This window comes from Myripristis murdjan, chromosome 16 (assembly GCF_902150065.1).
Source record: "Myripristis murdjan chromosome 16, fMyrMur1.1, whole genome shotgun sequence".
Taxonomy (NCBI): domain Eukaryota; kingdom Metazoa; phylum Chordata; class Actinopteri; order Holocentriformes; family Holocentridae; genus Myripristis; species Myripristis murdjan.
The window spans coordinates 5,177,325-5,200,000 of record NC_043995.1 but is presented as its reverse complement, the minus strand read 5'-3'; the positions used below and the strand labels follow the sequence as shown (position 1 = coordinate 5,200,000).

Sequence of the window (22,676 nt, the reverse complement as noted above, 5' to 3'; positions counted from 1 at the left end):
CTATTATTATTGCATTATGTAGTGTTTTCATGTTAGTGTGTCTGTGTCTGTGTGTCTGTGTGTGTGTGTGCGCGCGTGTGTGTGTTGAAACATCTGTCCACGGCTTCCGAGCCAAAAACAATTTAAAAAAAGAGAAGCCATAGACAGGAACTGGGGCTGCTAGATGAGAATAACAAACACAGCTATATTTTCATACAGGACAAAGAGTTTACTAAAGAGTTCAGCGCAGTTACATGACACATTTCCTCTCCCTACACAGCCTGACAGGCATTACCGTGAGAGAGCGCTTATGCTATGTAACCGTGATGGATGGCTGTACCAAAAAAAAAAAAAAAAAAAAGGGAATAGTGGAGATCCCATCTGGGTCACATCTTATCAGGCTGACTGATTCACATTGATGAAATCACACTGGCTTGTTAACCCACCCAGTGGAAAACACTTAAGTAATACTGAGGAAAACAAGGCAGCGTCTGAGGAGAGATGCATGTCAAGGAGAGGAGAATAATGAAAGGGAGAGGAAGAGAGGCAAGATGAATGGTAAATGGTGATGTAAAGTCACGGCAGGAGACAGATTGGGATAATAGGAGCTGACTGAGAGGTAAAGAGAGGGAGAGAGAATGAAAAGGGAGACAGATCATCAGAAAGTGTGTGAGAGAGGAAAACACTACACCGACTTTTTTGGGGGGGGGGTTTGGCCCATTGATCGCCTTAACCCGATATCTCACACAATATCGGTCCAAAATCCTATCTGTGTCCCCAGGAGATAATAAGTTAAAGTGATAGTTCACCCATTCTGAAAAATGTGATTTTATTTCATTGCCCCCCCTCGCTGTTCCGTCCCAGTAGCACCACTATCTGTAGACAGAGGTGGTGCTCCAAATGCTGCCTGTTAGCCTCCCTGCCCCTGCTAACACTCTTAAAAATAACCGCCTTAATCCACTCAAAGAGGCTTTAACATCACTTAACAAGTATCGCTTTCCAAAACTAAAATGCACACATGATTAGCGGGTGCACGGGGACGACAGTTTGGCTCAAATAACGGTCTTAAAACCGCTCTTTTTCCTGAAAGGTCCGGTAACGTCTGCACCTCCTGTATCACTCCGCACCAGAGAGGCAGCAGCCACCACCGAGACACAAACAGATTCTTGAGTTTGCTATCGTTTGTTTGCTTCATTGCACATGTTAGAGGACAAAAATAGCAACTTTCACCAGTGCGAAAAGATACCTGGCAAGTAATGCTGAAGCTAGATTCTTCTTCTCCTGCATTTTTTGCCTCATTTTGAAGAATGTTAGCTGGGGGGAAGCCCACCTCAATGGCAGGAGGCTAACAGTTAGCATTTGGGGCGTGAGATGAGAGGAGGATGGCACTACTAATGTCCTACATCACAGCTAGGGGGGGTTAAGTGAGGTAATAACCCATTTTCCAAAATAGGTTAACTGTCCCTTTAAGTAGTCATACACGATAAGCATCATCCAAAAAGTGACGATAAGCCTATGCACACCCTTTTCAAAGAAATTGAAACTGCATTGGAAACAAGTGGAATTATGTCACCCAAATTAGCAGATGTGTTTCCCTCCTTTTAGGGAAAATAAGATTTAAAGACGCGACTACATGACTTGCTATGATGAATCGCTTTTGCAGTGGAACTACAGCAGAGGAAATCAGCCAACTCGACTCTCTTAACGCTCATCCCAACAGGGAAAACATGCTGGTTCCCTCCCACCAAACCACACACACACACACACACTCACTCACACACACACACACACACACACACACACACAGTCAAAGGCACATCTAAGTCATCAGAACACGTGCGTGTGGGTGTGTATGCATGAGTATGCGTGCGTCTGTATTACTAAGGTTTGGGCGTGCATGCATGTGTGCAGATGTGTGTGTGTGCGCAGGTGTTAAGTGTGTGTGTGAGTGGGTGGTTATGCGTGGGAATTACATTTCTAAGGCAATTTTACTTACTTTTTCCTCTGTTTTGTTGAGAGACGTTTTGTTAAGGAGAATCTAAAAGAAAGAGGAGAAGAAATGAAAAGCTTAAGAACGAGGCTCTCCCCGGCGCCGTGCCCGAGTTTATACCAAGAAACACCATAACTGCTATAAAGCGTCTAACGACTGAAAACAATCAGCTCCAAGGGATAAACTGAGTTGCAAGAGCCAACTGCATGAAATTAGCACCTAAAACATTCACCGATGTTGGCTGAAGTGTGAAACTAAATGTTTTCCCTGGAAAATATGACAGAGAGTGACGGCACAGAGGAACACCTACGTAACGTGACATACACACGGTTCAAAACAGGACAAATGAGCTTGACTGAATCACATCCAAGACATGAAGCGACGGCTGATCTGTTGCCTCCATTATCTGGCCTCCAATCCAATCCAGCCCCTCCGCTTTAGTTTTCCCTTCCATCAGTCTTTTTTTTTTTTTTTTTTTTTTTTTTTTGACGCAGGCATGTTTAAGATAAGCCAGATCACAGCATCCTCTAGGGAGACGAGCAGCAGTACTCGACCCACCAGTCAAGGTCTGTTTGCAATAAACCGCACCAGCACAACATGATCTGCGACTCCTTAAGCACTGGTTGCCGTATTTACACTGTAATGAGTTTGCTGTGCGCGTCAATCATCCCAGACAGAATAAAACACTTAAACTGCAGGCAGATGGCATAAATGTTGAGTTGACAACCTGCGTGGTGAAGTGCTAAATATTGCTGTCTGGATATTTATCGCTGTTGTCAGGCGAATTCCCTGTAACTGCTAATTTCCATGTTTTTTATTTGAGCCGAGAGGAGACCTGCATGGCAATTTACGACCTCAGGATTCATATAACAGTTTCAAAAACAATTGTGGGGTTTTGATATGCATGTAAGTGAAGATGGGGGGAAATATCTAGCTATTTATCCCTTTGACAATTTTATATCGAATACTGAAGCCTGGAGTAAGCTTAAGATTACAAAGTAATTCAACATTGTAGGATCTTGTGAAATCAAATAGCAATCCTGTACCTACAGAATCACAATAATTACAGAATCATCATATGTACTGAATTGCCAAGTATCATGATTGGGATCGTATGAAGGAGTCCCTGTCCCCATATGCCCGTAAATCGAATGCAACTTTGCTTCTCTTATTTCCTGAAAACACAACTGGAGGAACAAGATTTTCGCCTTTTAGCTGTGAAACAAAAGGTCAATTTCAGTTTGACTTTTTTACTCCAAAATCGCTATCAGTCTCAGTCTAAAATTGCTTTAGATGCCCACAAGTTTGCAGCGAGCAAAACAACAAGCCACCGCCCCCTGACTTCATCCTCACAGCGGGCTCGAAAAAAAAAAAAACTCCCCAAAAACCCCACAGATGAAATTTGGAAAAACTGAAGAAATCTTGAGAGGGACAATGAAATATACCACCAAACCCCCATGCACTGTAATGCAATGTAATCCTCATGACCTAATGGGGTCAAAGGTCAGCTCAAAGGGGCTAAATAAGGACAAAACGGCATCACTGGTCACGGCTTCGGCGGGCTTTAATCCAGTTTAACAGTTTAACGCTGCGGCAAATCCATACCTGTTAATCCACACCTGGTACAGTAGGCTGCTAACCACTGGCCTACTCTGTTTTGTTTACTATTTGACACCTATAATCAATGACTAACGGTCATTCTGAGGCTGTGGTAATAAACAAACCCTGACATTAATGAAAAGGCAAAGCAAAATGCTGGCTCGCGGCCAGGATCCTTGGCTCGCTCTTCTGTCGAGAGAGACATCGACCGGCAGGAGACGAGAGGCTGAATTTGAATGTGCTGTGTGTATAGGACAAGACAAATATGTTTTTGATGATTAATCGGGCTGATATCAGCCTTTCATTAAAAAAAAAAAAAAAATTGGATTGGCTGTTGTCCTCTGATATGATGGATATGGCACAGTTTGATTGATAACACATTTATTGAGGATTAGACCTTTCTCGCAGCAACCGTTTTGACATGAAATAGCAGGTAAACACAGGTGTTATTAATGATGTTAATTAAGGCTCTGCTCAGTTTAAATGCACCAGATCCTCTCCACTGAACCAGCAAGCACGATAGCAGGACCTTCATTAAAACCATTAAAAACCCTAACCCTAACCCTGTTTACCCTGCTATTTCATGTCAAAAATGCTCCCGTGGGAAGGGATTATTGAATAAATTTAATGGGTGATTATTAGTATTATTAGTAGTAGTAGTGGCAGCGGCATTAGCGGCAGTGGTAGTAGCAGTAAAAAGAGTGGCGGAGTAGTAGCTAAATTACAGAGCATTCATTTTGCCACAAAATATTTGCTGGCAGCGGTTCCTACACAAAAATATTTTCATGACTAACAATATTGAAGAACAGAAAACCCCTTCTGACTGATGGAGAAAAATATCCCTGTTCGGAAATGGGAAGTTTTTCTACATGCGCTGCTCCACCTATATGTGTCATCAGTAATTCAGAAGTCCAGCTCCAAAGTAATACCAAGCAAAAGCAGAAGTTGCATCAAGCAGTCGTGTTTATCACACACACACAAAGCCTCCCCCCGGAGAGATGAGCCGCCGCCGATGGGAGTTACAGTACCTGCGTCAGCCAGGCAGCCAAACAGCCATTCAAGCAGGCAACCAGTCAGTCAGCCACCGCTAGGACCTACGGGCCTGTTATACAAGAAATAAGCAACAGAGGATTACACACTCTGTCATTCTCTCCACATCGCACCAGTGGACAGCTTTACACAACACACTGTACCGAGCACAGACTCATAGACCGCAGGATGGGTTACTAAAAATGGAGACAAGTCACTCCTAGAGAGAGAGAGAGAGAGAGAGAGAGAGAGAGAGAGAGAGAGAGAGGGGAAGGAGGAGGAGAGTGTGCGTGTGCCTGCCGGTAAACTTGCACGTATTTGTATGAATCCAAGATAAGCAAAATCTGTGGGCACCAGCTGAGGAAGGCTGAGAAAGCAGCGGAGAGCACAAAGCTGGAGCTGACAAATGACGAACAAAGAGGTGGTGACAGTCACCTCCATACGAAGATGAGCTCATGTTGTGACGACGGGGATCACAAGGAGATACACTGCTTATGTGTTCTGAGCAGCAAACAGCACATGCACATCAGCTGCAGTCTTGTGACACACACACACCATATATCACATTTACACTGTGTTGATATTAACAACTGAATAGTGATCAATCAGTGATGTCCACCTCTGATATGATTGATTGACACACATTGCATATGGCAACCCCCATCACTTGAATTGATTCTAATTAGCCATTTGTAATCAGGTGTCCACACACACATGCATGGAGATGTCATAATAGTAGCAGGCGTTGTAATAGCAATAGTGTTAGTCACTGTTTAAATAGGGATTTTTAAAGTCTCATGGTCTGAATGCAGTTTCTGAGACTTTTTCACCCTGATAAGAATAAAATTGTAGGGGAAACCCTGAACGCCTGGAGTTCTGGGGATTTCCCTTTTCATCAAATCGGTCAAATTTAAAGATGATTATTGGCATCAAAGAGGCTTTGCCCCAAAAACATCAGCCTTACACACTCAGGCACCGCACAATTCCACCTTAAATCGAGGCATCCAGCATTTCAGTATGTAAACTTTACCTCAGTGACTGCTCCAGCTTGAGGGAGAGTCCAACCTTGTAGGCAAACTGTTACAAGGGGTCATGTCGCAATACACACTGAGGCCAGTTACAGCCATAAATCAGCACACTGGGGAGGTGATTACCGACGTAGCGCAGTAGTGTCTGTAGTATTGGGATCAGCTCTGATCCGGCTCCCAAACACTGAGATATGAACAGCCAGCGCTTTGGTGCAAAATAAAAAATCAGCCTCTGAGAGGAAGAATGTCTCCTCACGGGAAGTGAAGTGCTGCTATTTGAAGTTCACAGGCAGAGCAGCTATTGTTTAGAGGAAAAGCCCTGGCAAAGCGAGCTCTGTTTCATTCAGTTTCATTATGCCTGTTAACCTACCGCGCTGTTTTTTATTTGTCTGACCTATTCTGAATAAGAGCTCACAGTGATTAAAGCGTTTTCATGCACACACCCGTTCTTGTTTGGCAATCATTATCGGGCACCCTACTTGCTATATGCATCAGTTGTGGAAAAACTGGTATCGGTGCATATGTCAACATGATTGGGCCGACTCTCAGTTTGACATTATGTCTGATGGCGAATCAGATTACAAGTACATATATCAGTCAGATTTTTGAACATGAACTTTAGTTGTTTTTGTTTGTTTGTTTTCGCACCGAAGAGTCCTGTGAGTCAATTCTTAGGCAGTATTAATTGGGTAATTTTATACAGTTGGCCACATATAATCTGATGGGATTAGCAGATGTGCTCCTTAAATAGAGTTCTGTGGTCGGGGATTACATTTTTCACAGCCAGCCAGTCTCAAGAGCAACAGATTCCCATCTCTCTGGTTTTAGTTTGTGGGGAAAACATGGAAACAATCATTATGAACAAAAAATAATGGCGCTACCACCACACAGAGTGTGCACGTATGCAAACACAACAGAGTGAATATACAAGTCTGTGATTAAGAGCTCTACACAGTCTGTCCCTGCTGCGGATCAATAATATCCATCTGATAATGAGCAACAAATCTGGGATGTCTGTTTAAGATAAAATAAATGTATAAATGACCTTGTGGGGAAACTGTGACCCTGCAGCAGCAAAAAGTAATAGGATATAAATGAGCATTACCTACAGAAACTCACCCAGGAAAAACCTGCCACAACACTGGAAAATGATGATTCACATCATGAGAGACAGTGAGAAATTATTCTATTTTTTTTTTTTTTTTTTTTTTTTTCAAAAAGAAAATAGCATCCTGCAGTTTATAGCCACTACCTGAGAAGTTTGTATAGGCCGTGGCAGTCAAAGTGGATTTAATTTTTTTTTTTTTTTTAATTTTGTCCTCATCTTTAGTGTTTAGTACAAAAGATGAAGGATGAACATGTTTTTTTTCCACCATTCTTTCCAAAGATGCCACGTCAATCAAACAGTGTGGGCAGGACTGTAACGTCTTTCCTCTGCGATTTTTGGTTGGTGAGGTGTGAGTTTCTGTAGGTGGCGGCCTTTTCTTTGTCTGTTCGGCCATCTTGGCTATCACTGCTGATGGGAGCTTCTCATTTCTTTGTCTCTTTATTCCAAAAAAAAAAAAAAAAAAAAGGAAGAAAGACAGATAGAAAGAAAAAAAAGCATCACTTCCTGTGCACCAGAGATTTTGTTCCCAGGAAAGCCCAGCCACAGAATGTTTAGAACAACAAATGCAGGAGCCTTGTTGAGCCGGCTCTGGCTTGAATCAACAGTGGAGTTACAGCAAGTGGAAATCTAAAAGTGTCAAAACAAATATGTTCTGATGTGAAAATGCCACTGATTATTACACAGCTAAGGAAAAACGTGAAGAAAATGCGCTCATAAGAATAATGCAGGATATCTTGGGCACAGGTTTCTCTCATTTGTTTGTAGTTCCCAGCTGATTATAGCAGAGCTTTGTCGGCTCTGTCAGTTTGAAATGGTGTTGGGCTGGGTGGGGGTGGGGGGTGTGGGGTGTGGAGGGGGTGCAGTGCTACTGGAGGCCCCTACCTTCCTCTCTTCAACTATCCTCCTCACATCTGGATACAATGTGGGAACAGGGCACTGAGGCCAGGGGGATGGCTGAAGGGAGGGAGGGTGCGTGAGCGCGGTGTGTGTGTGTGTGTGTGTGTGTGTGTTGGGAGATTCTTTAGAAAACATTAGGAGCCAATGAAAAAGGTGGTGGTGGTGGTTGTGGGGCAGTGGGGTGGGGGTGGGGGGGTTTGTCTTTGGTCTCTTCTCCCCTGTGTAGTTGACTGCTAGGCCCCAAGCAACAGACAGAGAGGCAGCTGGGAGTTGAGGCAGGTAGCAAACAGCCAAAGAAACACACGGTGAGCCCCAAAATAAAAATTCAGCTGTTTCTGCTGGTGTTTCTCTTTAAAAAAAAAAAAAAAAAAAAAAAAAGGGGTCAATACAGTGAATATAAAAGGTACTCAGCAGACTGATTGGCTTCACGATACTGACTGCTTGTTGAAAATTATATATCACCAGTCAGTGTCATCCACATCTGATAAGATGGATTTGACGCAGCTGAATAGGCGACATATACATATTCAATATAGAGTAGGTTACTATTATATTTGTCAATGGGAGATGAGAGGCAAATTATGTAAAACATCTACCTTCTTCAGTAAAGACACCGTTGAGTGGAAAAACAAGGCAAGCCTCTCAACTGCAATTTGTTTAAATATGAACAAAGCATTGGTAAATCACTCATGGTCATGACAACACTTATATAAGTCAATATAAGACAAAAGTGTATTGCTGCTATTTTTGGCCACAACACACTTCTACCTCTGGGTGCTGCCTTTTGAGTGTGTGAGAGAGATGAGGGACGGTACAAGCAAGAAGAGAAAGCTTTTAGTCATATTTTTTTCCCTTTCTTTGGCCTTCTGTCTTCGTAAATCTCGCTCCTGTGCTATGGAAACCATATAGGAGTACATGATTTAGGCAAGAGGGCTGTATGCCAGAGTTTCTGCGTTTGTCTTTGCGTTCATCTTGCATGCATACTTGGAGTTCAAGCGTAGTCCTTGATCCACATGTGGACTTAGGGTGAGCTCATTAGCCCCCGGGTGGCCCTCCTCCTCCTCACCTCTGTCCTCGGTGACCCTAAAGCCTCCCTGACCCCGCACTAACTCTTCCACTACACTTCCTAAAATACTAACTCCTTCCTTCCTCGCTCCTTTTTATTCCCTTCCCCGTGGTTCACTGCCCTCACAAGAGGCTTTGAGATTCACGTGAAGAGGTAGAAGAGAAGGTCGAGTTGCCGGCGATCAGAATGTCTCAAGAATTGACAGAATAACAAACAAGATCTGAACAAAACAGCGGTGGTAGACTGAGTGATGGTTCCCAAACAGAAGATCTGGGGACTTCCAGACGTTCCCCAGCTTACTTTCACTGTAATTTAATTCACTAGAAATGATCCCACTGATGCCCTTTGTCCACGGATATGGAAAATGGGCTTAAATGGGGCATAAGAATGGGTTCCTCTGGCTTTTGGAAGATGGTTCTTGGGGGCCAAGAATACCCTTAGCCCTTGTGTGTTTGCCTTTCCACTGCACCCTGAGTACACCCTGAGTACAGCAAACTTCATGCAAATAACGATAAAGGTGTCTGGTCATTTTGCATGCAACTGACATCAGCAATGCAGTAAACATGGAAGATGATCAAGCCATTGTTCATGATCAAGAACGATCTCTTAAACATTTTTTTTTTTGCCATCCTGTCTTTTAAAAAATGGATTTCACTTCCAATTTCACTTCCACTTTTGTGCTGCTTGTATCATACATTGACCCAATCATAAATGTTCAGCAATTAGACGCCACCCAAATGGTCCTCAGCAGCTCTAAAGAGTACTACCTCGGTTGCCGGGACCATTTTGAGGGTCCAGAACTCAACCCCAAAAATGGCAAAGGTAAAGGTTCCTGGTTCTTCAAAATGGTTCCTGTGTTCTGGATACAGTTCTTAAGGGTGGAAACGTGTTTTAGAGAATGCACAACCCTGTTAACACTGCTATTCGCTCAAGAAGTATGTAAACGAATTGGTCCAACAAACTTGTCAGTGTGGTTTCACTCTTACACCTACTATCATCCCAATTACCCCCTTGTGTACAGGGCAGACACTTCTACAATTCAATACTAAACCAGCAACAACAAAACTCCCTCAGATAAAACCTTAAGAAATGGGAGTCTGTGGCAGGGTGTGTGACATGAAAACATTTGAGAATGTCTAGAGCAGGCTCATGACCAGGAGGGTGCATGTTGGAATCCCATTGAAAGGGAACGGGAAAGGGAAGAAATGCTCTTCTGATTCCCTCCATGACTATTATGAGCCAGCAGTACGACCATATGGATAGTGAGATACTTCCACCCAAAGGAAGTCAAGTTTTCTCATTATAGCAGTAGGAATACTTCCATCCGGAGAAACTTTTCTGCCATGTAGGTTCAGGCTGAATTTTAGAGGGAGAAAAAATGAGCTGTTTTTCATTTTCGTCGGTTAGTAACATTGTAATGTTGCTGCATAAATTGAAGTAGTAGTTTGTTACAGCAGTCATTACTGGGAAAGGTAATAACACTGCCTTAACATGCAACCGCACAACACTGGTCATTATGGATTCTATCTAGTGCACTGCTCTGCTGACCCCCCTCAAACACACATACACACACACACACACACACACACACACACACACACACACACACCATAGCACATCATGGCAAGGTTAGGCTGACATCAGTGGCTAACGATCAGTTCCTCTGTGTGTTGAATGATTAGCTGCAGTAGCCTGGAGACATTTCCAGCTTGTTTCCCTAAGTCAGTCAGACATGCAGCATCACTGGCCTTCCATCTGCACTAACTACATCCACTCCCTTCCATTCTCTCTGACTCATGGCTTAACTCTGAAAAAACAAGTTTTACTAGATACGGAGGACAACAACAATGTAATGAGAGTGATGGAGATAAATAAAGTCTAACTGAAAAGGGGAGCGGAGGCATATGAGTCCGTTGTGATTGTTTAAAGTTGTTTTCATGCACAACTGGGTTACCTCCAGTAGTTAGCCAGTTCCTCATGGGAGCTGGGACAACAGAGGACAAAGTGTCTTGTTTGTGTCTGTGTGTGTCTGTACAGCTAAGGCACTATTATCAGGGTAGGCTATTTGCCATTTTCAGAGGGTGAAAGGCTTTTTAAGAGCTTTTTCACCCACCTGTTTTTCAATTTCAGACAATTTTAACCACCAACATACCGAAGCAATGATCTGGAACCAGCCTTTATATCGTACATAGCTAATAAAAGTTATAAAAGCATAAATGGGCAAGAGGGCATTAAACATCTAGGAACATGAAAACAGATGTGATTGAATGAATTTAGGTATTAAAACTAATCTACGTTAATCTGACAGTCAACATGCGTGCAAACCAAACTTCAAGTGATGTCACAAAAGATAATAAAGTAAAACCGGAACTACGACTTGGCCCGCTCACTTTTTTTTTTTTTTTTTTTTTTCAAGTCAAGACAATCATGGCATTATTTTTACCTTACTCTCAAACTCTGCCTTGGCCAAATTTGACTTTATTTTAAAGTTGCCTCAAAATGAAACCATCCTTGCGCAGGCAAAATACTTTGAATACTTGTGGTAATCCGTGAGTTCCTCTTTTTTTTTTTTTTTTTTTTTAAATTTTGTCTCTGTCTTCAGTGTTAAGCAGTCATTTGTGTTTTTTACACTGCACTTCCCAGAGATCACCTGTTAATCAAACAATGAGTCCGATACAAAAGTTTTTTTTTTTTTTTTTTTTTTTTTTCCCAGCAAAGTGAGGGGATTTTTAATTGGTCTACATTCAGCCTTTCCCCTAATGTTAGTCAAAATCAACTCATGCCTAACCCTAACCTTAAGGCAAAATGACCAGTGAAAATGTAAAAAAAAATCCCCTTGCTTTCATGGGGAAGAAAATTCACGTCCAGCACTGAGGCTTCTGTTTTCCTGTATTTTCTGCTGATGAACTTTGAGTTTGACTGCTCCAGCTCACGACTCATATCTTCTTCTGTTTACTCCAAACAAACCAGAAACATAAAACGCATTACTTCCTGTTGTCCAGATGATTTTTCTCTGGGAAGACCTTAAACACAGCGGATGTTTGGAACAGCAAATGTAAAAGCTTTCATGAGCCGGCTATGGGCTGAATCACTACTTTGGTATATTAAACGGTGATATTTGTATGAAAAAGTCGCCAGTTTTTACTTTCAAGTTTTAAATGTAGATCGTTTTACTTTTTTCAGACTTTTTAAAGACACACACAAGAGGAGGTGAGATCCTCTCTCCTCTTCCTCTCCTTCCCATTTGGAGTGTGTGTGTTAACTGGAATAGAATGGCCGATGCTAAAAGGAGCCTCTCTCTCTGCTTAGGAAACATTTCACCCAACCCCCACCCACCCTTAATGCCCTCTGGGCTGCTGTGAGTTTGGATTAAGTTTGGGTGCCATGTCCCCTCCCCACCCAGCCCCGGCCATCACCCCTGCAAAACACACATACGGACACACACACGCATACACACACATTCTTATGTGGAGCAGTCGAATCAGGCACGCTACGACTTTGCAGTGTGACACAAAGTGGCCCATCAAATATGAAGGGTTAGGGTTAGGGCCATTAGAAAGGCCAAGGTCTCGCAGACAAGCAAAGCGGAGAGACTAGACACACACGGTTAGCTGAATACAAATAATTAGGAAGATTAACGGGGTTGAGGGAGGGAAGCGCTGTTCAAGATCTGTCGTGAATGGTGAAATAACTCTCGATTTATTTTTCCTATGTCCGACTCATGTCTGATGGCTTCGTCATTTTCATACTGTCATTGTACGGAGCGTTTTTCCATCAGAGAGAGTGCTTCATAGACTCCAGATTTAAAGGAATAATAAAAAAAGACATGTTGCTCAGACGTGTGTTATCTAACAATCATGGCTAAGTCAAGAGCAAATGGGGTTTATCAAACGGAATTGACTGCACCCTTTTTTGAATTCCCATTTTATAGCATTTAATTAAGCTGTATGTGTGTGTGTGTGTGTGTGTGTGTGTGTGTGTGTGTGTGTTTATATAAGTGGATCAATAATGGTAGTCTACTACAGTGACATCTGGGCTGGACAAAGAGAGCTCTTCCTTCCCCAGGCATCTCTCTCTCTCTCTCTCTCTCTCTCTCTCTCTCTCAATCCCTGATCACAGCCACGTGGTTCTGTGGGCTACTTCTCCCAGCTAAGCTTATTTCTCTTCTTTAATCCCGCAGCAATCACAGCAACAATGCCAACTGTCGCTTTACAGACACAGGCAGAAAAATTTATTAACTACGATCGTGATGACAGCTCAGCCTGATAAGGACTGCTAATGAACCCGGCACATTCATCCCAGTGTTGTGCACGCCTAATTGTTTTATTTCCCTTTATCATCAATAACGTGTAAGATGGAAAACCAGCGCAGGTGGCAGTGCTGGATAAGGGGTAATGGAGTCAACATGTATGAATTGTAGATGAAACCGAGAATGTAGCCTGCCAGCAAACTCCACCACGTGTTATCCAGGTTCACCACTGAATTCTCCCGTGCATTTGCAAGGAGCGGCTTGCATTGCAACAGGCCCTGCGCTGTTCTAAGTGTCCCCAGTTACTGCAAACCACCAGACTGATAAATGGGGTCGATACCGGCCCTTTATTAAAAATCCGATGTCAGCCAGACAGTGGGGTCCAGCTGTGGCATGATGGAGGTTTTCAGCTAGTGAGAATGATTTTACTATATATATATATATTTTTTTTTTCATATCAGATGCCTGACAAGGAAAATCATTCCAATACCGGGTGGTCAGTCTCTAAATCTGCAATGAAAGTTGGTGCGCGCTTCACCCTGAGGGACACAGTGCACTTCCTGTGGAAACTGATTCTGGCAAGTTTGGCCGGACTAGAGTAAAGTGACAACATAAAGCATACATTTGCACTTGGCACTGCAATTAATTGTTTCTGCTTGAGGAAAGTCCAACGCTACCTTCACTATTCCATCTTTGAACCTACGAAGTGAAATTCTCTTTTGTTTACTTTCAAAGATAATGTTAAAAAAAAATCTCTACTTTTGCCTACGAGGAAGGCATTTTCACACAAAAGCTCATGATTTTTAAATACTTCAGTAATATTATATATTTTATCATTTGTTTTTATATACATCATTTGCTATAAAATACTTTTAAAATTTTGGCACATGACAATGGTCAGATGTGAAGCAATGGAATACTGGTAGGAAATCCTGCCTGCTTTGATTACAAACTATAACTAAAAGCCCTTAGAAGGCCCTTATCAGTTGAACCTTACACACCACTGCCATACCTCCCTGTCTCCACCCCATCACAGTAGGGGAAGACTAAAAAAAAAAAAAGGCCCCATGTTTAAATCCTGCAGGCAGCACCTCCCCTACCCCCGCCACCAGCTCTAACCCCACTCCTGTCCTAATCCTCCGATTACCACATCATTTTCTTTGGGTCTAATTTGGGTGGCTATCGGGCGTGATAGTTTGCGATCAGGCCGGTGCTGCTTCCTTGGCGTGAACTGATTGATCCATGTGGGGGCAGTGCAGATGTGACCCAAATATAAGGATTAACTATCCACCTGTTACCAAAGTTTCCAGAAAATGAGCAACCAAGAGCTTTGTCGTATAATAATTGGTAGATATACTGTACATACTGACAATATGCATGGCCACTGCAGTCCCAGCAAAGATAAATTCCTTTTGATTATCCTAGGCAGTAAGCAATGAGTTACCCATGGAGGGCTCATTTATAATTTAATCCAGGAGCTCGGTGTTTCTAGGCTAACACAGAGAGATTGCCCTTTCAGAGTGGAATCCCCCCACTGTGCAGCGGGGAATCAATGCCGTCACCACAGAATATACGCAACATCCTCATATTAAAATGATATGATTGTCCGGACAACCAGCTAGAAGATGTGCACTCCCCCCCCCCCCTACACACTTTCATTATGGTTGTTACATAACAAACAAAAAGAGCAGCTGTTGAAATGGTTTCCGCACTTGTTTGCTGCCTCTCCCTGTAATCCAGCCTCAATATGCCGCAGAAAGTTATTTAAGGATGTGAAGGCAGATATATCTCCGCTTGTGTCTCAGGAGGATTTACACAATGTAAAGCGCATCATAGAGAGGAGGGCTGAGAGGGAGAATGAAAAGAAGGGAACACACAAGACCTCAGTCTGACTGGCCAGGCACTGAAACATGGCTGCCTTGTGATTTGATTACTTTTTTCATATCAGCCCTTGTGCAAACCTAACATCACACTCTGTGGCAGAGCCGAAGGTCTGAATGGGCATGCCCCCGGCTTCCGACTAGTTAGCACTGACGATGCCCTTTTGCCTCCAAAACATCCTGAATATTTCCAGGCGTGGACTCAACGCGGTGCTGGAAACCTTCCACAGGGATCCTGATTCAGCCAGAGCTTTTTGCCTTCACATTCATGCTACAAAACCCCCTGTTTCACCTCCTTCCATAGGAGATCTGATGACAGGGCTAATGTCACTGTCACGTTCCTGAACCATACTGAGAAGATGTGTAAATGGGAAGTTATAGCTGAGGAGGATACAACTCAACAGCCCAAGAAACCAAGCAAGACTGTCTAAGGTCTCTGGGAGTCTTAAAGGACCACACCAAGTGATTTTAAATGTTTGGCCCATTTACTACAATTTACATTTTACACTGCAACAAACTCTTTTGCAGATCATGTAGGAGGAGTAAAGATTTCAGAACATATAATCAAAATCTATTAATTTTTAACTGTAAAATGTTTGGTTGAAACAGCCACCTTATAATGTTAAATTTCTGTGACTAACAAAGTCATCACCATTTATAAACCAAAGAACTGATATCTTGCTGTGTAAAGCAAATCTTTCCCCAGGGGGACTATTTTATGGTAGAGGGGCAGTTTCACTCCGCGACAATTTCAAGTCATCAAAACACAACAGTCCTGCTGTTTTAGGGAAAACTAATGTGGACGACTTTGTTACGGTGTTGGAATACTGGCGTGAAGAAAGTTTGAAGTTTCTGTAAGTTCATTTTCATATCATAGTGGAATGAATGGAAACCAACGGCTGGGGAAAAAGGGAGGAAAAATGATGTTGTGGTTTAAAAATATGACTCCTTGCTTTGGGCAAAGATTAGCAGAAACATTAAGTATATACATTTTGTAGATCATGGTTGGTATGATCCTTTAACCTCCGACATATCAGGGCTGTGACATCGAAAATCTGACAATGACCATAGTCTTCAAAGTGCCTGAACAGCCCTCTCAGTCGCTGAAGGTAAATGACCATGTCCGTGGTGAAAAGGCACAAGGCAGTAATGAGTAATGAAAACAGCAGAGTTAGTGGTGCCATTCAGTAAAGGGCCTGCTGCTGTGGAATGTGAGGCTCCATTCATTCACAGGGTTAAAAATGCATTTCTGCCACCACAAAGCCTTGCCTTGTCCTCATTGTTTCTCACCACACCAATAAAACACTTCCCCATTCTGACTGAAAAGAGAAAAAAAAAAATGAAATTGCTAATTTTACTCCCACAAATACAAAGGGCTCGGGGGGCTCGGGGGTGGGGGGTGAACCTAGCGAAAGAAAAAAGTCTTTGAAAGAGATAAAAAAAAAAAGAAAAAAAATGTAAAAAGTGGTGGCACAGTTGAAAGTTTAATCATGATAAGCACGCGGATGAAAAAGTAATCGCACAAGCTGCTTACAAAAGACAAACAGTCCTATTGAGGAAATCTATGCTGCATTTATTCGGTGTATGAAGAGAGACACAATGGTGGAGGGCAATCAAAATGAGAAGTCCACTGTGGGCTCAAGTTTGTGAATATGCAGCATTTGCAACAGGTTTGCTGAAGGATCTGTTTCATTTTGAAACTGCGGTGGGGTCAGGCCAATTTGATTAGCCATGATTCAGATTTGTATTAGTCAACCGATACCCAAGACAGAAGTCATATTTAACCATTGGGCCATGTTCCTCTTTTTCCCCCCCTCACTGTCACACTTAGCTCAACAAGTGATCTCAGACCTCTGATAGAGATACTTCCATGAATTGAGCCCTCTGGGAAAATACAACATTGTTAATTTCCAACTGAGATACTTGTGCAAAGTCAAGCCTCCACATAGCTCCACAGCTGCCTAGAAAACAACACAAGTCTGTGTTGTGGGTAAACTGTGAGTTCCAGTCAGGATTATCAAAGGGCAAAACAGCCACCATTACACACAAATCATTTCCACTTTCAGAAAAGCATTCAACTCTGTGTTTCCCTCTAAAGACACCATATTCATATATCACGAAGTACAAATTCACCCCATCATCATTAAAGTCAGCCAGCACAAAAACTCTCCTCTGCAAAGTAAAAGTGTGTAAACTGACAAATGCCTGCTGCTATTCCTGTGTTTGAGAATAGATGGCACTCTTAAGGGCCAGTTGGACACTACCATTTTTATAGCTACCAGTCCATTTGGAGAAATAAAATAAATAAAATCTGATTCTTGTCATTGCGCAGTGGTCAGGTAGCTGCATCCGCTTGTATGGGCCAGACAGGGAGAGCTGTAGGCTGTTGAAGAAATGTTAAACATAATGTCTGAAATCTGACTCAGGGAGACAATGTAATCCTGTCTGCAAAACAATGCTCTGTCTCTCACTGTGCGCGTGCGTGCGTGTGCGTGTGTGTGTGTGTGTGTGTGAGAGAGAGAGAGAGAGAGAGAGAGACAGAGAGAGAGACAGAGAGGGAGAGAGAGAGAGCTTACTAAAATGAACTGTAGTGATCCTATGGTAAACTTTAAAGAGATCTTGTAAGGAAAAACAATAAACCACAGAGAATCCTAGAGTAACTGAGAATTGTCAGAATACCATAGAAGGTAAAACAAATAGCATAGAGATTATTCCAGAAAAACTTAAGTACTAAAACACTACCACTGTGGATAATAATAATAATAATAATAATAATAATAATACCACAAAAACTGCAACACAGGAAATGCTTCAGTGAGTTAAAAATACCATGAAGTACTATTAGATCACTCTAAACTGATTGCACACGTAAAGTTCAGGGAATTTGAGGGGACGTGCGTGCATGCGTGCGCGTGCTTGTCTCGACACTCCGCTGATCCAAAAGTTAACCGTGTTGCCTGTGAGTGGCTCTGTCAGTGCTCTGACAAGACCAGATAAGACAACGCCTAGCTTTTTTTTGTCATTTAGATTCGGTTAGCAAACAACATAGTGCGCGTGCACTGGCGCGCGCGCACGCATATGTCCACATACAACACACGCGAACACGCGCGCGCGCACAGACCACAATATTTATTTAAATATATTCTGTCTGAAGGCTTATAGGAAACTCTGCCTTTACTATCTGGTCACTACTCCCGCGCCTCAGGAGAAATGCCTATGATAATCCTATAATATTCCCATAGGTATTTATCTTAGAGGGTCAGTAGCGAGTTCATCGCGACCTTATGTTATTGTTTTTATCTCTTATGATATAATCATAAGAACTTAGAGTGTATGTGGCTCTCGGTAATGAGTTCACAGTGACCTTATGCTATCTGAGTGTATTGTTTAATCTCCTGTGATATCGCTATTATATTTATTTGGGAACTTAGTTTTGCACACTATTTGTATAATATCCTGCTTACATTTACCCTAGGCTTACTATAGCGCTTTTCTCCAGCCTCTTATCGCTCGCATTCCTCAGAGTGACCTATATCTCTCATTGTGGCACATGGAGATTTAATGCCCATTCCTCAATCAATCCTGCTCCCACTCTGAGAGGAAATGACTAGTTTAAAGCCAAAGAGCCCGTAATAGCCTAATATTGCAGCAGCGGCGACAGCAGCAGTCCAGCGAACACACCCTCAGAATAACAAACAATAATAATTAAATACAGTCACTTCCTTACCAGTTAAACACTGCCGAGCTCAAACACCAAAAAAAAAAAAGAAAAGAAAAAAGAAAGAAAAAGAAAAGACCGGTGCGGTTCCCCCAAAAAGCAGCCGTAAGTCCAGATGAGCGGAGATAAGAGGAGATCCGCGATATCTTCCAGTGCAGCGACTGACAGCAGCAGCGTGGGCTTCAAATCTGCACTATTACACTGAATTATTATTATATCTACTGCGAATTCCTATCCTGCTCTCCTTGTGTGTAGTACTACTGTACAGGTTCCTCTCTCTCTCTCTCTCTCTCTCTCTCTCTCTCTCTCTCTCTCTCTCTCTCTCTCTCTCTCTTCACTTTGTGTTACTGTCGCCTTCAAGGACAGTCGGAAACGTCGCACCTCCGACAGTAGCTGGACAGCCCAACATGCTAAACAGGATAAACTGGGGGGAAGTGGGAGTTTTCTGAGACACCCTCAGTTGCTCATGATTCACGCACGTGTTTTCCAAAGCCTGTTCTGCTCATTTTGAGAATGTCAACAAAAATGTCAGAGCTACTCACAATTTCCCTTCCACTATTTTCCTGTTTTCTTCATTCTTTCTGTAATAAACTCTCAGCTGCTGGTATGAGGTCAAACTCCATCTCTTCTTCACTGTGATTGGTCAAGTCATACGTGCTTCTTTAAACAGCTGAACTTGCAGCTTTTTAAAACTGTGGCTTGAAAGACACCAGACACTGCAATTTCACTTGGTTCTCACTCACTTTAATTTGCAAAAAGGTGCTTGATAGTTTGAAAATAGTGTCACAGCTTTTGGTGAATAAATTCAGAATCAGAATCAGAAATACTTTCTGATCCCCAAGTGGAAATTGGGTCAATCGCAATTGCTAAAATTCTCAAGAGAAGAATGTATTAGCCTATAAACAGAAGTGAAATCATAAGAAACAGAAAAAGAAATATAAAAATATTTGCATGAGAAATTATTAATTATTAAAGCATCAACTGCATGTCTGGATCCTTATTTCCCCTTCTGCAGCAATTTCTGTGCCATTTGATTTCTATGATAAAACTACTGTAGTTGCATATGCAAACAATACCTTCATTGCAATTCCAATAAATTTATCATTAACACATGGGAGTATAACTGTCACATTTTCAAAACTCTCTTATAGTAGTAACAATAGGAATAAGCTTGGATGGCTTATTCATATCTTATAGTAGTATAGTATTATTACTGCTATAAGATGTGTTCTTAGATACATCTTCTTATTGAGAGTTTTGAAAAATGTGACAGTCATTCTCCCATGTGTTAATGGTAAATTTATTGGAATTGCAATGAAGGTATTGTTTGCATATGTACATAATTTTTACAATATAATGATTGAGATTTGTGAACTACTCAGTGTCAAATAATTCAACACTTTCAAAAGAGATTGCCTACAAATTGTAAGCTCTCACAGATGATGCCAGCTTTATGCAGAAACATTGGTGATCACTAAACGCAAAATAACACAACTGTGAGAAGAGTGTGCAACGCATCTTTTCCATTGGAAAATTATTAGGCTACTTCTGACCAAATTCATGCCAAACAGTATTTACGACCGGAGAACTGAGATATCAGAGCTTACGAGGGGCACTTGAACGCAGCGCGAGAATGGAGAGAGGCAGTGTGAAACACCGAGGACAAGATCGAGGGCGAAAAAAGGAGAAGCAGAAAAGTTTGTCCAGACACCGCACAACCTTGTTATTAACCCTCGACCGCAAACGGTGGCACCATTTCCCAGCGTGTGCGTGTTCCGTCGCTGTCCCGGCCGCTTCCCGTCAGGCCAACAATGCTGCGTTTACGTGTTTTATTTTTATTTTATTATTAATGCTGAATTGTCCGGGGAAGAAGCGACAGAACAATTGCCCCCCCGCCAGCAGCAGCAGCAGCAGCAGCAGCACGCCACTTCTATAGCCACACCATACATGCGCAATCGCTTTCGTGCGTAAAAGACATTTTGGTGCCACAGGCTGAGTGCACCTATCTGGGGATTTGGTTGCATCACCACTACCCCCCCAACACACACACACATACACACACACACACACACACACACACACACACACACACACACACGCACGCTTACATACACACGCACGTTCCTTGTCATTAGACTACGTGTACATACAGGTAACAATAGCCTAGGTAGTGGAGGGGGAAGCAGTATCACCTCGGTAACGTCATGTGGGATTGTCTTGTATTGACATAACCCATGCGCGCACACACACACACACACACACACAGAGAGAGAGAGACACACACACACGGATACAATTTACAGCAGTATCTCAGAATAACAGCGGGATTGCCATAGTAGCCTACCTGGTTTAAGTCAACATCTTGTAGCCTATCAAAATTAAAGCAGAGAATAAAAAAAAAAAAGTTAAACACACATAAACACCAAACACCCGACAGACCCCCCCCCCCCCCCCCCGAAACCCCTTACTCCTTCCTTACTCCTCCTTCGCCACATGTTTCCGCACCAACTCCCCCCCGCCACACACACACACACACACACACACACACACACACACACACACAGCATGCAGATGAGTTGTGCGAGCCTTTAAGTTGCACTGGCGCAGAGATTGAATGGAGCAAATGCGACACACCGGCGCGCCCGTGTCCCCCTGTAATAACAACAGTGATAATAATAATCATAATAATGACAAGGACGGTCATTAGCGTCATTCACGCCGCTGGCACAGAAGGTGCCTTGCTCAATGGCAAGTTATGCGCCGCGACTATTATGTAGGACACCGACTTCCTAATATGGATGTGCAACCCCCCCCCCCCCCCCCCACACACACACACACATCCACCCTCTCCCACCCCAACCTCCACCTCCACCCCTGTGTGTGTATGTCTGTCTCCCTCTGAATAACACACAACCAGCATAACAGATCTAAAAGAAAGAAAGAGAGACACACATAGAGGGAGACAGAGAAATTACAGTTCCCCTTTTTTATCCCCCCCTGCGCACAGTGTTGTTGCAGTTACAGCCGCCCCTATAGTCCCGTCAGATCAGGCTGTGTTCACGACACAAGATAGAAGTAAAGTGCACGGCTGTCCTGAAATGTAATCTTAGACACACAGCGCACAGAGCAACCGTGGGAGCTGTGTGTGTGTGTGTGTGTGTGTGTGTGTGTGTGTGTGTGTGGTAACGCCGCTGGAAAGTTTACTCCAAACCTGCAGGGATGGTGTGTAGAGGACAGAAAACCGACCACGCTCAGCTCATTGCCACATTTTCATTAGCAGAATGAAGTTTTGTAAGCTTCACATAGGCTGACTTTAATCATAATGTAAGTAAACTGATATATGAGGAACAGGGAGATATGGAGCAAATGCCCAAAAGAAGTCTTACTGTTCATTTTGCTTCATGCTGGTGGTTGTATTGTCTATTGATGATCACCGACTGGAGGTCACACATTTTTTTTTTTTTTTTTTTTTTTACATCACTGCCTGCATGTAACCCAGTTATTAATAAAGATCAGACAATCGGCTTCACTCCTACACTCCCCTCAGAACACACACACACGCACACCGGCTGCTGCGCTACCCTGTGTTTGCGCGTAAAAGAGAAATCAAAGCTCCACGTACCTGTTTTTTTATTAAAACAAATAATCCAGGGTGACTTCAAGATGCAGACAATTCTAAAGGTGAAAGCATGCTCTTTGCAGTGTATGCTGAAGTGCATGATTGAGTGGGTCCAGTCCATTCTGTGCCCTGTGTGTGTGTGTGAGTGAACAGAGGGGGTGATCCCACTCCACGACCCCCCTCCAATCGCCTTTAGTTTGCACTTAATGTCGAATATATAAACATATCTTTGCTTTATCGATGCAAACGCGACTTGCAGGCGGTGGAAAAGCGAGATGAGCCACTAAGTGAGCGTTCAGCCCGTTTCCTGACACCCCTTTTCCGCAGCCGGATGGTTTCTCCCGCATTAAATGGAACTATCTGCTATTGTCTCATCAGCAAAAAGTTCTTGATCATGCTAAGGTTTTGGAAAAAGTCCGCGCACGCACCGGTATATACCCACCTCACCACATTACAGGCTCTTGGAGCGTTATTTTTCTCCCGGCAAAGTGGGGAAACTCAGCCCAATAGAGTG

General features: G+C 42.9%; 1 protein-coding gene across 6 annotated transcripts in view; it reads right to left on the bottom strand.

The window, feature by feature from the left end:
* Positions 1-22,235, bottom strand: part of LOC115373764 (zinc finger protein 516-like) — a 56,220-nt gene extending 33,985 nt beyond the window's left edge. For 3 of the 6 annotated variants that reach the window (XM_030072302.1, XM_030072307.1, XM_030072308.1), the window contains exons 1-3: positions 18,553-18,577; positions 4,597-4,670; positions 1,976-2,017 (exon numbers count right to left, since the gene is read on the bottom strand). The gene's annotated coding sequence lies outside the window, so the exon portion shown is untranslated. Of the gene's footprint in view, positions 1-1,975; positions 2,018-4,596; positions 4,671-18,552; positions 18,578-22,165 lie in introns of those variants that run through there. The other 3 variants (XM_030072303.1, XM_030072304.1, XM_030072305.1) reach the window with 3 other exon arrangements.
* Between the last annotated feature and the right edge of the window lie 441 nt (positions 22,236-22,676).